This window comes from Phyllostomus discolor, chromosome 1, assembly GCF_004126475.2.
Source record: "Phyllostomus discolor isolate MPI-MPIP mPhyDis1 chromosome 1, mPhyDis1.pri.v3, whole genome shotgun sequence".
Lineage (NCBI taxonomy): Eukaryota > Metazoa > Chordata > Mammalia > Chiroptera > Phyllostomidae > Phyllostomus > Phyllostomus discolor.
In genome coordinates, this window is record NC_040903.2 from 7,626,005 (window position 1) to 7,641,223 (window position 15,219).

The following is a 15,219-nucleotide window of genomic DNA, read 5'->3' on the forward strand; positions in this document are numbered from 1 at the left end:
TGAAGGCATTCTGGTGGTTGTCTGGGGCCCCACAAATTAGCGGATGAATAATCTGGCCGTTTGCATCCAGGTGTGAGAATACGCTTCCAGGCACTGTGTTAGCTCTGGGAGGTGCAGAGGTGGTAATTTACACACGGTGTGTCCTAAGGACACAGGAATAACACTTAGGTAATAGCATGTAGGTGAGGTCCTTAATATCTTGCTCCCTGTCTCTCATCCTCTCCTTTCTCCTTTCTTTTCACGTGCTGCTCTTTCACTAGGGTTTTGCCTCTGTACCTTTTTAAATATCCCCCAGGAGGCATTTCCTTATTCCCCCTCTATTTCTTTACTTCATCCTGGTCTTGGAATGTGGAATCACACCTCAGGTGCACCAGTTATGTAGAAAAACCACATAAATGGGGACGTGAAAATGAGGGTTTTGCTTTATCCTCAGCCCTGACAACAATGCCCAGCATACAGTTCCTACTCAATGTTTTCAAATAAAGAAAGAAGGGCCCTGGCTGGTGTGGCTCCGTGGATTGAGTACCAGCCTGCGAACCAAAGGGCTACCAGTTCAATTCCCAGTCAGGGCCCATGCCTGGGTTGCAGGCCAGGTCCCCGGTGGAGGGCTTGTGGGAGAGGCAACCACACACTGATGTTTCTCTCCCTCTCTGTCTCCCTCCCTTCCCCTCTCTCTAAAAATAAATAAATAAATTAGTCTTAAAAAGAAAGAAGGAAGGAACAAGGCAAGTTCATGGCATTCTGGTAATTTCCTAATTTTAGCTAACTTGCGATATGCCCGGCTTCCTTTCCCGATGCCTCTCCGTGTCTGTGCCGTTTGTCCGTGTGCTCCCTAGACCCGGGCCCATGAAGTAGGTGTTGAATAGCAAAAGATGTCCATCCACAGTTTCACCGTGACCCAGAATTTGAAGATGTATAGTCAGCTAAACAGTAATATCAGCCACTTTGGACTCTGGCCATTTCAGGGAATTTGTTTAAGATGACAAAATGAAAGAAACAAAGTGATAAATAATAAGCCTTGTAGGTCATTCTTCTCTTTTGAAAGAAGCTGTTAATATCAGCTCCATATGCTGAGTAATGTAGCAATTAATAACCTAATATAACAAGATAAGTGATTGATTTACACTAAACTTTAGCCCCAGAAAGAAGACATTGATCAGTTTAGTCTCATTATTGTAGGTTATTGCAACTACAGCAGATCAGGAACTTATTAAGGCCAAGGTTGTCCATGTAATCACCTCGCGGACTCTTCTGGTATTTGACAGGAAAGGAATTCTAAGGACCACCTTCCTATTAGCCACCACAAGGGGAGTGGATAAGGCATAAGAACAGAGAAAACACATTGGATAGTGCCTGGGGGATCCATGATTCCTTGTTTGCCATTGTCTTTCTCCCTGAAAAACTGCATACTACAAGAGGAAACAAAAGATGCCAACTCATTCCCCGGTGACCTAAAAATATGACACAAGGCCTCTTCAGTGTTTTCCGGCTCTAGTCGGAGGGCGGAGGGCGGTAGAAAGGTTGTTGGTCCGGGAAAGTCAGCTCGAAGGCATTTAACTCTGTTTATTTGAGGGTGACACAGCACTTTCCCAAATAGGGGGTTAGTTGTGAAAACAAGCAATGAAAGAATGTTGCTATTGTAAAACAGCTGGAATTCCAGTCCTGACTCTTCCCAGAGTTGGGCCTCCCTGTGGGTCACAATAGCCAATCAACAACTGGTACAGAATTAACAGTAGAGCTTTTAGTAAGGATGATGGCATTATTAAGAGAAAACGTAGGCTCTGAGTTGAAATGCAAAGCTAGATGCTACATTTTTTTTCATTTCCCTTTAAGTTACTGTACTTTATATGAAATATGTATAGCGTGCATTTTGCCCTTAACCCTTACCTTCATTTTTTTTCACTGAAATAGTGAAAATATAATAAAACTTTTCAAACCATGACCAAAAATATTGGAAACAATTTTTTGGAAACAAATCAGTAGAATACTAGATACTGGATACTAGACATTCATTCAATAAACAAATATGCATCTGTTAAAAAGCATAAGTTAAGTCTATGTTTGCTGTGAAGCCAGGATTTACTAAGTTAATAAAAACAATGTAGAGAACACTTTGTGACGTATGCTCTCATTTGCGTTTTAAAAAAGATACACAGTGGTACCTCAGTCCTCATGGTTATTTGTTCCGACAAGTGGCAAGTGAGCAGCAATCAATGAAGCATTTTCTCTTGCAGGTCAGTGTCGTGACTCACACGGTCTAGCAAGTGCGACGAGGGGCAGGCAGGCACCGAGTGCTGAAAAATGTTTTCTCGTCAAAATGTGACAAGTACCAGGTTGAGTTCTGAACCAAGGAGGACAGAGCTATGACTGTATTTCTAGAATAATAGCAGCAGAAACTTGGGAGCAGGGGTTCTGGGATGCAAAGCAGTTAAATGCCTTTTACATTTGCTACAGTTTTAGTATTTTACTATGTCCACTTAGTGCTCTTACAATTACAAAAATGCATTGATCAGAATTGCATTTGATCAGAAATGCATTGAAAAGTACTATTAAAGGAAAAAAATGTTTGATTATATATAATCAGTAGTCACAGTGCTAATTGCAAGTAGAACCATTTTATGTTTACCCCCAAATTGTATTCTAACATCTGTGTTGCCTCTGGCTTTTCTGTTTACAGTGCCATTTGGTCACATCCACTTCCCCCTTGGGGCCAGAAGCGCCTTTGAGGGCAGGTACAGTGTTGTTAGTGACATCGGTATGTGGGTATGGTAGAACGGAAACTGAAAAAAGTGGGATCAAATTTGTTCATGCAGTCTAACCCACGCCAAGTTTACAAAAATGAGTAGGAAGCGCTCGACATGAATGATGCAAAATCTTTACAAGTCTTCTTTGAATGATATTTTTATCTTCTTTCCAGTGTTTTAAATGAGCATATTTTACTTTTAATGTCAGAAATACAGAAACACACCCAGGCTGATATGGCTCAGTGGATTGCGTGGTGGCCTGCAAACCAAAGGGTTCAATTCCCAGTCAGGGCACATGCCTGGGCTGTGTGGGCCAGGTCCCCAGTGGGGGGTACTCGAGAGGCAACCACACATTGATGTTTCCCTCCCTCTCTTTCTCCCTCCCTCCCCCTCTCTAAAAATAAATAAATAAAATCTTTTTTAAAAAAAATACAGAAATGCATATGTTACAAACAATCTGATGACAACCACATTTGATAAATACATTCACAAGGGGCTGTAGGAGAGTACGCACATATCAAAATGCTGACAATGGCTGTCTTTGGTGGTGGGACAGTGGCTGATTTGAGGGAAGGGGCAGCTACTTTTTTTCTCAAGCTTTTAACAAAAACAATTTTCCTGAAATTTTGTAATTGAAAAAACAAATTTAGTTTTTTTAAGATTTCCGTTTTATTAACATTCGCTGCCATAAGTTCTATGATGCCAGCACTATCCCCAGTCTCTGCAGATCCACCCTGCCCTGCAGACACTTAAGGAAGTCCTAGGATACTTCCGGTACCTGTGCCGAGAGATCTGCGCCTCCTTCTCCTGCCACAAGGTCCCGTCCTTCTGGCACGGGCTTGCTTCACTTGTCACTGGGAGGCCATTCCACTGAGTTCTGGCTGCGCTCCATTCCTGAGACCACCAGGCCCCTGGGGCACTTCCCACACGACGCACATCCAGGACCTTCTTTGCCATGGCTAGGTCTCCCTCCCCAGCCTAGGTGCTGCCGGCTCTTTTAAAAGTCCACAGAGTTGCTAGAAGGTTGGGGGCTGGTATCTACCATGCTGGGCATGTCCCTGTTCAGCGTCCCTCTGCAGTCACAGCGAGACGCTGCCCCTCCCCAGAACTTCAAGGTTGCATTTGGGCAGCACGTGCTTCCCCTTGTTGACTAACGGGACAGGCCATCAGACTGGAACACGGGTGCTCCCTACTGTGCCCTTTTGTCAGAGTGGGAAGCTCTTGCCCCAGAGGTGGCCCTTGACGCCTCATACATGAGCAAAGGAAACGCCGGGACACGTACAAAGGTGTAGAATAACAGGAGAGCCAAGATGGGGGAAAGGCATAAAAGACCAAGGGGGAAATAGGACAGAAATAAAAAGACAAAGAAAAGCAGAGCCAGGGCAGGAAAAAAGGAAAGAAAACGGTATAGGTGGAAATAGAAGAAAACAAAACAAAATGTATTAAGGTCTTACCATGCGCCAGGCACTATACATGCTTTGCATACATTATCACGTGTAATCCTCACAACGATTGTATGTAGAAGGTTCAGTTTTTCTCACATGACGAAAAAGGAAAATGATGTTGAGAGAGAGCATCACTGATTTGTCCAAGGTCTAGAGTCAGTTAATAGGAAATCAGGGAGATAAAAACCTGTGTCTTTCTCAGCCTAGAACATGTTCTTAACCCTACACTGAAGGACCGTTCTCTGTCATTAATTTATATCAACAAACTGAACACCTAATATGTGCTATTAACTTCTGAACTGGAGTCAGAGGGGACTGGGAAGAAGGTGGGTGGCACCACAAACTGTCAAGTGTCCAAATGGAGAGGAGTCCCATTCCTTGGATTACCTTTTAAAGGGGAGTAGTTTAGATAATGCTACGATCATGGCTTACTTCAATGCAAACATGGAGATAATAATGTGTGAAGTAGTTTATAATGTTTCTTTGCAAAAAATCTAAACAAAGGAGAGCCTTCGATTTCCTGAACATACCTGTGTGTCATTTACCTTGTTAATAAACATTGCAAGTCAATACCAACTCCTAGACTTCCAGTCAAAGGCTCCGTTATGGGCTGACTTGCACGGACGAGACGGCATGGTGTCAGCGTACGTGGCCTGAGGGAAAGGTGCCTGGTCCCAAGAACAACCTGACTCAGCTCTCCGCACCGTGTACCAAGGAAAACGATCACAAGTTGGAACAGAAATGCGAGATAAGCTTCCTGTAAAGTATCGGGCTGACATTCATTGTCATGATAAAATCTGGCAGGTAGTTGCTACATTCCTGCTTACAGAAAAGGAACAGAAGTGTTCAGGGAAGTCTCAGCTGTTTCCTCCCTGCTGGCCCCTGCCGGCAAATGAACACTAACCCTCAGAAACCTAAAACACAGAATGAAGAAATATCCCTAGTTCCGTAAGTTTACTCCCAGGGAAATGTTAAATGCTGAGAGCTGTGTTGGCAGAAAGAAACAGGAGTGTCTTACAGACCTTTGATTCCCATAAATTGACCCACAGCTTTTTAGGGGCTGGGGAAGGGGAACAGCTGGTTACATACAACATTGAGCTGAGTTCTAATTCCATGTCTGCCACTGTCCCCCTGCCCGTGGGACCTTGGACAGATGTTTCAAGTTTGGGCTTCTGTTTCCTCCTTTGTGCACACTTGCACAGGTGAGGTCTGGGCGCCTTTGAGAGTGATGAGGGGTGATAAGTAATCACGACGTGTCTACAGCCAAGTGAAGAGGACTGTCCCAGGCATGTGCTTACCTCTTAGGATGGGAAATCAGTCACCAGCCTCCAGATACGTCCATCAAGAGGCACTTGACCTTCAGCCAACTATTCATCTCTTTGTGTAACTAGTTTAACTATGACCTGTTCCCCTCACTTGTCCTGAAACATCTCTACCGAGGTGATTATTTGGATGCTACAGATATTTTCCACCATGTGCAAGATTATGTTAAAACATCCACGTATGCTTGTAACCAAATGGCCTGAAAGGTGCTCTGTAACAGGGGAAAGAGGAAAGCAAAGTGGTGGAGTAGAGACCCAGTCCAGCCATCTATAAAATGAGGGAGACACCTCGCAGGATGCCCTGACATAGGAAGCCCTGAACATCAGCTCTCACTTTTACCTGTGAAATGCGGAGCTTGGGCAAGCTGCTGCTCTCCCTGGGCTCCTCCAGGTCTGTTTGTAAGGCACCAAACACACAGCTCCTTGAAAGCTGTTTGTTCAGGTTAATTGTACAAATTAACCAGAGAAGGGAGGGCCTCAGAGTTAGATTTGGATGCTGTGGGACAAGAAACACAAAATGTCACCGGCTGAAATAAGATAGAGGGTTTTTTTTTTCTTCTTGTCATGATACTAGGCATCTATTGCCACATAACAAAGTATACCCAAACCTAGTGGCTCAGAACATTTATTGTTTCACAGTTTCTGGGGATCAAGAATTCACTGAGTCTTACGAGCTCAGGTTCCTTCCTGGGGCTGCAGCCAAGCTGGCCATCTAGCCCCATGAATAGGGAAGAGTGCGTCAAACTGATGTAGTCCGCAGGACACCGTGAATAAGAGATGGCTGTGAAATACAGGCCAAGTGTGAATGTCCAGTCTGAGTCAGCGTAAGATGGGTTGCAATAAAGGGAATGTTATTATTCATGGAGCATTACAGACTTCAACATGTCTAATCTTGCCAGTCTCTGTCTGTGGATAACCTTTTACATGCAGCATAATAGTTCCATGATCTGCCTCTCCAAAAGCAAGGTGAACTATTCACCAGTGATAGCCATAAGGTGCTGAAACTGAAGGACTGGCTACACACCACATTAGTTCACAACATCACGAGGTGGGCTCCAGCGACCCTGTTCCACGGATGAGCAGACCAACGTTCTGAGAAGCACGAGTCAGGTTCGAAGCCAGATCTCTCCTTCTCACCACGCGGCAGGGCCCTTGCCCTCCTGTGCAGCCGTCGCACTCGACTTTCCACTAAACCCAAGTCCTACCACGCAGCCTTGCTGGGAGCCTCGTCCATGCACAGGGCTGCGGAGCAGGAAACAACACGGAGCCAAACAGGACGCAGAGGACACACCACTGCTTCGAGGTTCTTAGCTAAGTGCTTCTCTCAGCTACATTAACGGTAGAAGATTGAAAAGAGTAACTAAGAGGCAATAAGCTGTATGGACCGACAATGCAAGCGCAGTAAGACTTCAACCGGAGGGCGCAGAGGCCAAGGCTGCCTGAAATAGCCCCGTCCCTGACAGTGTTCTTCAAAGTACGGTCCTCGGGAACCCCATCAAAGTCGCATCAGGTCCTTCCAAAGATACAATTTCTGAGATTCACCCTTGGAAATTTCATTGCATACAAGGCCTCAGAATCCACACGTGATTCCTACGTTAAAGTTTGACAAACACGATTCCGGTTACTAACTATGCTTCCATAACTAACACTGTTTTTCACACTCGGTAAGTTGGTTGTGGAGTTCATGGGACTCACGGTATCACTTATGAAGCACAATGGCGCAACACACTAGGTGTAACACAGCTAGGTTTGGAAGCTGCATTGCTATAGACTTCAGAAATAAACAGACCTGAGCTCCAGTCTCCCCTCTGCTGCTTAGTAATTATGCCACTGAGGGCAAGTTTTGACCATCTCTGAGTCTTGATTTCCACTGCTGTAAAATATTTATTATGATGCCTTCGATGAGTTATTGGAAAGACTGATGATGATAATTGGCCTGGCACGTAGTAACCATTCACTAAGCGATAGGATTTTTGTTATTAAATTCCCAACGCTGTACGAAGTAGGACACCATATCTTAATAGACTCCAATATTAAGAGATACTAGGGGTCAGAGGTTTCACACGGTTCCAACCATTCTAGTGGGTCAGCACGCCAACTTTGGAATCGGACTGTTTGGGTTCAAATTTCAGCTGGCCTACTTTCCCTCTTATACCCTGCCGTCGGTCAGAACTTCTTGCACCTTCGAGGAATGAGACCTCTGTCAGTATTGTTAAGCCACAAACCTGTTCACTATGCTGCTAAAGAAATTGTGAAATGCAAACATTACTGCCTACCAGACAGGATTATGGGAGGATTAACGGAGACAATGCAGGCAAGCAGTTGACGACAATGCCCGGAACACAGTCACAGTGCGTTAGAAAAGAAACCCGGTCCTTCCTGTTACTTAGGGAACACTGCGTGTCAGAAACCCCCTGTTCAATGTGTCTCAGAGTGGACTCAGCATTTTCTCGGTCCTCTGAGTTTTCCAAGCTGCTATCCTCACCTACGGTTATCACTGCCCATCTATTCTAGCTAGTTGCCCTGGCTAAAATAATAGTAGCAAACAAACGAGTGCAAGGCACTATCCTAAGTACTTTTTGGTATTAAATTATGTCTATTCACAATGACTGTATGGAGTGTGTCAGCACTAGCATCAGCCCTACCTTACAGATGAAGAAACCGAGATGGAGAAGACACATAACTTGCCCAGGGCTATCCCATTAATAGCAGGGACAAGATTCAAATCTAGGCAAGCTAGCCCAAGAGTCTATACCTTTTAATGTACATGATACGGCCTCTGGAGATTAGGGAGTTATTTTAAAAGCTCTCACTGCCCACCACTTAAATATTTAGGAGGACGTGTAGTCCTCTTACACATGTCTAACTTGTCCCCTCTCCACTGCTCATACTGACGTGGACCCAGGTTAGGCCAGACTCGACTTCTGCTTGAACTGCTGGTCTCCCTGGTTTCAATGTCATGTTCAATCCTCTGCCAAACCAACTAGCCAGGAATGTTGGAAAATACGGATCTGATAAATAACTCTCCCTTCGTTAAAAACATTTAATGGTGCCCCGATTTTTACAGAAATGGAACTCAAACACTCGTATGTGCACTTCAATGAGGCACCTAGGGCATTACCTCGGCTTACGATGAATGCATTGCATTTTATTTCCATTGATATGAATGTGTCTTTTCCCCCACTAATGTGGGCCCTTTTTGAAAGTAGGGACACTGTTTGGTTTTTCTTTACATAACCCATATTTCTCCAGGCCCTACCAGGCCTCAGATACACATGAAGTCACAATATCATTAGTCTGGGAATCTTAGGGCCTCACTGCCCCAGCAGCAGGCGCAGAACTTGTAACTTCAGCAGAACTTGCTGACCGTTACTATGAAGCACTTCTGTGTCCCCGGGGATGTTTCCCGCATGCTCAGTAACATGCACTCCCAGTGTAGCTACGCCGCTGCCCAGATTTGACAAACGAGCCACTGTGTCTCCTCCACTCTTCCTCTGGGGCCTGTACTCTAAGATCGTCATCATAAGCTTTAAGTGCAAAGGTAGTAAGGACTTGCTTTCTTCTTGTGACACACTGTTGGGGGTCCCAAAGGAGAGTTGCTTTAGCCTTGTGTGTTTAGTGAGTTAGCTTTCAAACATACTCCCTTAGAGCCCTCTACTCCCTGGGCATCGGATACACTGTCAGGTGTCTGAGCCAGGGCAAAGGTGAGTCACGGCCATCCCATCACACTCAGAATCCCTCCTTCACTCACTCCAACCACGGTTTTAGTATTGGTCTAGCTCATTCCTCTTCCCCTCAGGATGTTCTGTCTTATGTAAGCTGCCCCAGTAAGTCTGGCAAACCTTTTGTGGGGCCGCCTCGCCAGTCTGCCAAATGTATCTAAAATTATCCAAAGTCCAGAGTGCGCCCAGGGAAGGCTCCAGGTGTGCACTCCCAGCCGTTTGTCTCCTCCCACTCCCCGCGCCACCCCGTTGCCTTGCGTGGGGCTGTGGGCATGCTGGGGCCTCAATAAGCATTTTTAAACATGTAATAAAAAGTAAAATTGCATACCACTTCAGCAGAACTAAAGTTTGCCTGAGGAAAGGAATACAAACTTAGGATGTGACCCCCTGGCTCTCAGCTCAAAACTACACAGAAATCCTGACATTTAAACAAAGAAAGAAAAAAAAACCCACGGGCGCTCAGCCGAGGTCGATGTGGCGGCTGCTAGGACCCCGACAGCCACAGTGCACACACCTTTGTTCTCCAAGCAGCCCTGCAGGGGCGCTGGGTCACGGTGAGCTGTGCAAAACAGACGCCACACCCTTGGGATGAAGCAAGAGGAAGGTGAGTCACTTTCCTTGTGGCCAATTGCAGACAGATTGCCCCAAGTTCTGTCAACACATTTTTTTTTAAGTACAATTTCCATTTTATTTTTTCCCGGAGACCTTTCCTTCCGTCCTTAGGGAGTCAGCTCCTTGAGTGGGCTTTGGTGCAGGTCGTGCGGCAGCACCCGCAAGTCTAAATCGGGGTGGGGTCTGTTCGCTCCTTCAGGGTCACCGAACGATCCCCGCCACCTTGCCGTGAATGGCACGACTCCCGCCGTCATGTAGTTTCACATGCGGCTTGGCAAACACACAGGTGCCAGAGACACTTGGGAAATGTCCCAGAAATGCCCCAGACAGCTGTGCCCCTGCTGTTCCGCATGACGAACTTCTTCAAGGCCTGGTCGCTGGACGCGCGCAGGCGCAGTCGGGGCAGCGGGTAGGGCGTGCACGCCCGTGGCCTTTTCGGGCATAACTGCCGTTCCTTCTTTTCTGGGTCATCTTGGGAGCAATGACCCGCAAGAGGGTCAGGCATCTGGCGCCTGTCTCTCATTCATTATTGACACAATCTTTAAAAAATAAAAACGTTTAGTTGCCGGTCTTGTTTATTTCATGCAAATTTTTAGGCTGATTTGACTTTTCAGATTTCTCATAGATATTTTTTGTTGTTTTCGTGAAACGCAGCCTTTTGGGCAATGTGGCATTAGTGGGGAAAATTCATCCAATTGCTAAATAAATTAGGGTTTTGAATATTGGTAGGGTTTCAGTTCACTGGTATTAAATAAGCTTCATTTCAAAAGAAATGACTAAATGTTGATACTTTTTAGTTTAATGTCAACACTATAAATCATATTAGTATTATTGCAAAGTGCAACTATTAATCATGAAAATTTCATCTCGCTCTTAATGATTTGAATCATGGTGCAGTGCAAAGGCATTTTATGTTACAGTCATGAGGCTCTCTGTTCATTGAGTCCTTCACCAAAAAAACTCCATGATCGCAGCCAAGTTCTTCAACCTTTACGGCAATGTATGAGAAAACAGATGTGAACGTTCCTAGCACAACACTTGGCATATTGCGTAGGCATTCGACATTGGCTAAAATGGAAGTTTTAACACATATTAAAGTATATTTTTATGAGTTCCACACTAAATAGCTATATGCACCTGTTTGACATGTCGATCTGGAAAATCTCATCATTCTGTTCAAATATGCCATACTGCCTCTAAACACAAATCAAACGGCCCAGGATGGTGCTTCTGTCAACAGGTCACACACGCCTGCATGTGGGTGGAAACCAGCAAGTCTTTTCAGTAGGAAATACCAGAACAACTTCCTGAAAGCCTGAGCAAGGACACTGCCTACTGCCACAAAGACCACGATTAACTGTAGCCACTGTTGATTGATGGCCAATGAAACAAACTGGCTAGGATATTTTGGTTTCTGTCTCCTCATTTGGCATATTGTGACACAGAAAGCGACTCACATACATTCTTCCAGCATGTTTAGGTGTGATGTGTACAAATTTAAATCTCAGCTAATTAACCAAAAACTGTACAGAGTGACAGCACAGTAGCACATTTTTTTCACTATTGCCAAACATTGATTTCAAAATTCCAATGTGACACCAGCAAGTTGCATCATGGCTGGAGAATGCTGGGTATGTGTAGCAACATCAGGCAAGCACTGGATCGTTACATTGTAGAAATATAACTTCACACAAAACTGAACTAGATGGGTTTATAATAGATACCATAGTGCTGGGGGATATTAATTTTAAAAATGTTTCATGATGGAAAATTACAAACAAACACGAGAATAAAGACAATGGTACAGCGAATACCACCATGCACCCAATACCTGGCTGCTATAGTTATCAACTAACATACATATAATAAATCTGTCATCCAAAGGCATTCTACTGATTTCACTGAGGTATTGAAGAACACATAAACATTATTTTTACTAAATATTCAACTTTACTTGGTCGACTATTTTTTTTTCTAATTGAAAAACTATTATTATTTGGCAAACATTTCCAAACACAGTATGCAACTAAAAATATCCCCTATTTAACTGATATTTTCAGCATTCCTGATGGATGCAATAGAACATATACAATGAAATACAACTCAACTATGAATAAATACTACTACATAGATAAACTTGAAAAAAAGTATTTTTTCCTGTTTATTTCCTATTTATCTTCCTGTAGACTTCTACAACTACAGGGATTTATTTAAACGTCAAACGTCAAACCTTGGCTTTGGAAGCCAAGGTTTCCAAAAGGCATTATTGTCGTGGTGGCAATCACCCTAGCTATTACTTGCTCTCCTGATTTTCCCAACCTATGGAAGAGAACATTAAGATATCTTGAAAGAAATCCAATTAAAGATATTATTACATCTCACTTTTTTGATACAAACTTCTAGGAAAGCTTCACGGAAGTATCAGTGACATACAATGAACTACGAGTATTTGAAATGTAGAATGTGAGGTTCCCACAAAGGCATATGCACAGGAAACTGTATCTTGAATCCAGGTGGTGCCGCCATCCCGAGTCTCACCGTGCCCTTGGGAAGCCCTTCACCTGCTAGCCCCCCACCCCCTCTGTCTAACCCAGGCAGTTACTGACCTTCCTGTCTCTGTGAATGAGTTTACACTTTCTAGGATTTTGTAATAAGTGGGATCACATGGAATACACCTTTTGTTTGGCTTAGCACGATTTCTTTTTCAAATTTATCTATGTTGTATTTATTCAGTGTATTTCTTTTTATAGTTGAGTTGTAGTCATTGTATGTGTTCTATTGTATACCAATTTATCTATGCACTTGTTGATCGACGTTTTCTTTCTACTTTTGGTTATTACAGAAATAATCGAGCTGCTGTGAACATTTTTATAAAAGTTTTTGCATGGACAAATATTTTCCTTTCTCTTGGGTAAATATTTGAGTAGAATGACTAGACCACATGATAGACGAATGTTTAACTTTACAAGAAACTGCCAAAGTACTTTCCAAGTGGTTGTATAATTTTACATTCTTTATCCCTGGCAGTATTCTTTGTTCTGAAATCTACTTTGTCTAACAATACTCACTTCAGCTTTCTCTTGATTGGTGTCACCATACCTCTTTGTTTCTCCTCTTATTTTTAACCAATCTCTGTTTTCTAAGTGGCATATAACTGGGTCTTGCTTTTTTTTTTTTAATCTAATCCAACTCTCTGCATTTTAACTGGGGTACAGTCAGCGGTTCCTAATTGGAGGTGGCTTTGTCCTCTATAAAGCACTTGATATCTCTTGACGATATTTTTGGTCTTTTTAAAAGTAACCTTTTACAAATGTAGAAATTGGTTTTATATTGCAGACAGTAAAGTAACAGGTTACAGACCAGTTTGCTGGCTTCTACCTGAGAAATGTGACTTGCTTTAAGGCTTCTTATGTTGCATTCCTGCCACTAATGAATTTTCGGCTTTTGTCTGAAAAAGTATTTTGTCTCTTTTTGAAAGATATTTCCTCTGGGCATAAAATTTTAGATTGTCAGGATCCTTTCTAAAACAGTAAATGTTTGTCTACTGACTTAGCCATTGAATTGCTTTCTAAAAGAAGTACCATTCTCAAGTTCGATTCGCAGCCGGGGTACATGCCTAGGTTGCAGGCCATGACCCCCAGCAACCGCACATGGATGTTTCTCTCTCTCTCTCCCTCTCCCTCTCTCTCGCTCTCCATTCTCTCTCTAAAAATAAATAAATAAAATCTTTAAAAAAAAAGAAGTACCATTCTCACCCTTGCAACTGTTCCCTGCTTACTTGGAAACAGGGCCATTTCCCCCGTCTCATTTTGTCTTTATCACTGGTACTCAGTTTGATTACCAGTGATAATTTGATTGCAGTGGACCTTGGTGTAGTTGTTTCATGCTGCTTGTGCTTGGGGCTCACTGATCTTAGATCTATGGTTTTATAGTTTGTATCAAATTTAAAAACTTTCTAGTTTTTTCTTCAAACTTCTTCCCCCGCCCCTTCGTTTCCTATTACAGGCCTATTAGCCTCCTTAAAGGTAGTTACAGCTCACTGACAGCCCCATTTTTTTTCCTGTGCTTGATTTTGGGTAGGTTTTTATTAATGTCTTCAAAGTCATGAACCTTCTTTTCTGCAATGTCAAACCTGCGATTAGTCCCACCACATTTTATATTTTGCACATTATAATTTTCGTCTCTAGAGTTTAGTGTCTACCTTCCATGTCTCTTCTTAAGTTTTCAAACATATGGAGTAATTACAATGTAATACATGCATATTCTACAGTTTCCATTGTGTCCTCACAATGGTTCTGTTTTTCTGCCTATTTGCATCTTTGGTGAGCTCTGATTGGATGCCGGACATTTCACGTTCTTTGGCACTAGCTATTTCTGTATTCCTACAAACCTGTGTTTTGGGACAGTCACCTGGAAACCATTTGATGCTTTCAGTCTTGCTTTAAACACAGGGTAAGACAGAACCGTGCTCAGCCTGGCTCTGACATTCCCCGCACCTGAGGCCGGACCTTTCTACTACTTCACCTAATGGGAAGGATGTTTTCCTGTCTGTCTTGTGGGAACTGCCATTATTCCCAGCCGTTTCTGAGATGGACTCTTACTTCTAACACTTTTACATGGACCTTTCCTTGGCCTCAGGTAATTTCCTCACCTGCACACCCTGATCAGTACTCACCTGAAAACTCACTCGAGATTTTTCCAGATTTCTTGAGTCCTCTCTGCAGTTAGTTCTCTGCCCAGGGGTGCACTGCTGCAAATTCTAGCCACAGTGGTGTCATGGGACTGAGTCATCAAGTCAGGGATCCCACTGGGCTCTCCCTGTGTCCCCCCTCCCTGTGCTATGGCCTGGGGGCGCTCTTAAGGCAGTAAGCTGGAGCAATCATAGAACTCACCTTGTTGGTGTCCTTGCACTCAAAGTTCACATTCTTAATCTCAGGTTCTTTCTTCATTGCTTGATGCCCATGTCTTTAAAAACATCATTTCAGAAGGTGCTCCTACCTTTCCCTACAGCATGGATGGAACTGGAGAGCATTATGCTAAGTGAAACAAGCCAGGTGGTAAAAGACAAATACCATGTGATCTCACCAATAAGGGGAACCTAATGAACAAAACAGACGAACTAGCAAGATAGAACCAGAGACAAGGAAACAAGGAGTAGAGTGACAGCGATGAGAGGGGGCGGGATATGGAGGAAAGAAGGGGAAGGGTCTAATCAATGAACAAGTATACATGACCCATGGACCTGGGCAACAGGGTAGGGACTGACTGTGGCACAGGGCGGGAGAGAACTGGAACAACTATAATAGGACAACAATAAAAAATAAATAAATAAAAATACATGGAATAAAAATTCGAGGAGTTAAAAAATTGTTTC

The 15,219-nt window shown here is 43.5% G+C and overlaps 1 long non-coding RNA gene across 2 annotated transcripts; it reads right to left on the bottom strand.

The window, feature by feature from the left end:
• Nucleotides 1-9,930: 9,930 nt before the first annotated feature.
• On the bottom strand, nt 9,931-14,955 carry LOC118499068. 2 transcript variants are annotated; one of them, XR_004901572.1, is made up of 3 exons: nt 14,738-14,955; nt 10,983-11,096; nt 9,931-10,384 (listed from the first exon to the last, which is right to left on the bottom strand). It is a non-coding gene; the product is annotated as an uncharacterized LOC118499068 (long non-coding RNA). The 2 variants fall into 2 exon arrangements; XR_004901571.1 differs by having other exon boundaries at nt 9,931-11,096.
• Between the last annotated feature and the right edge of the window lie 264 nt (nt 14,956-15,219).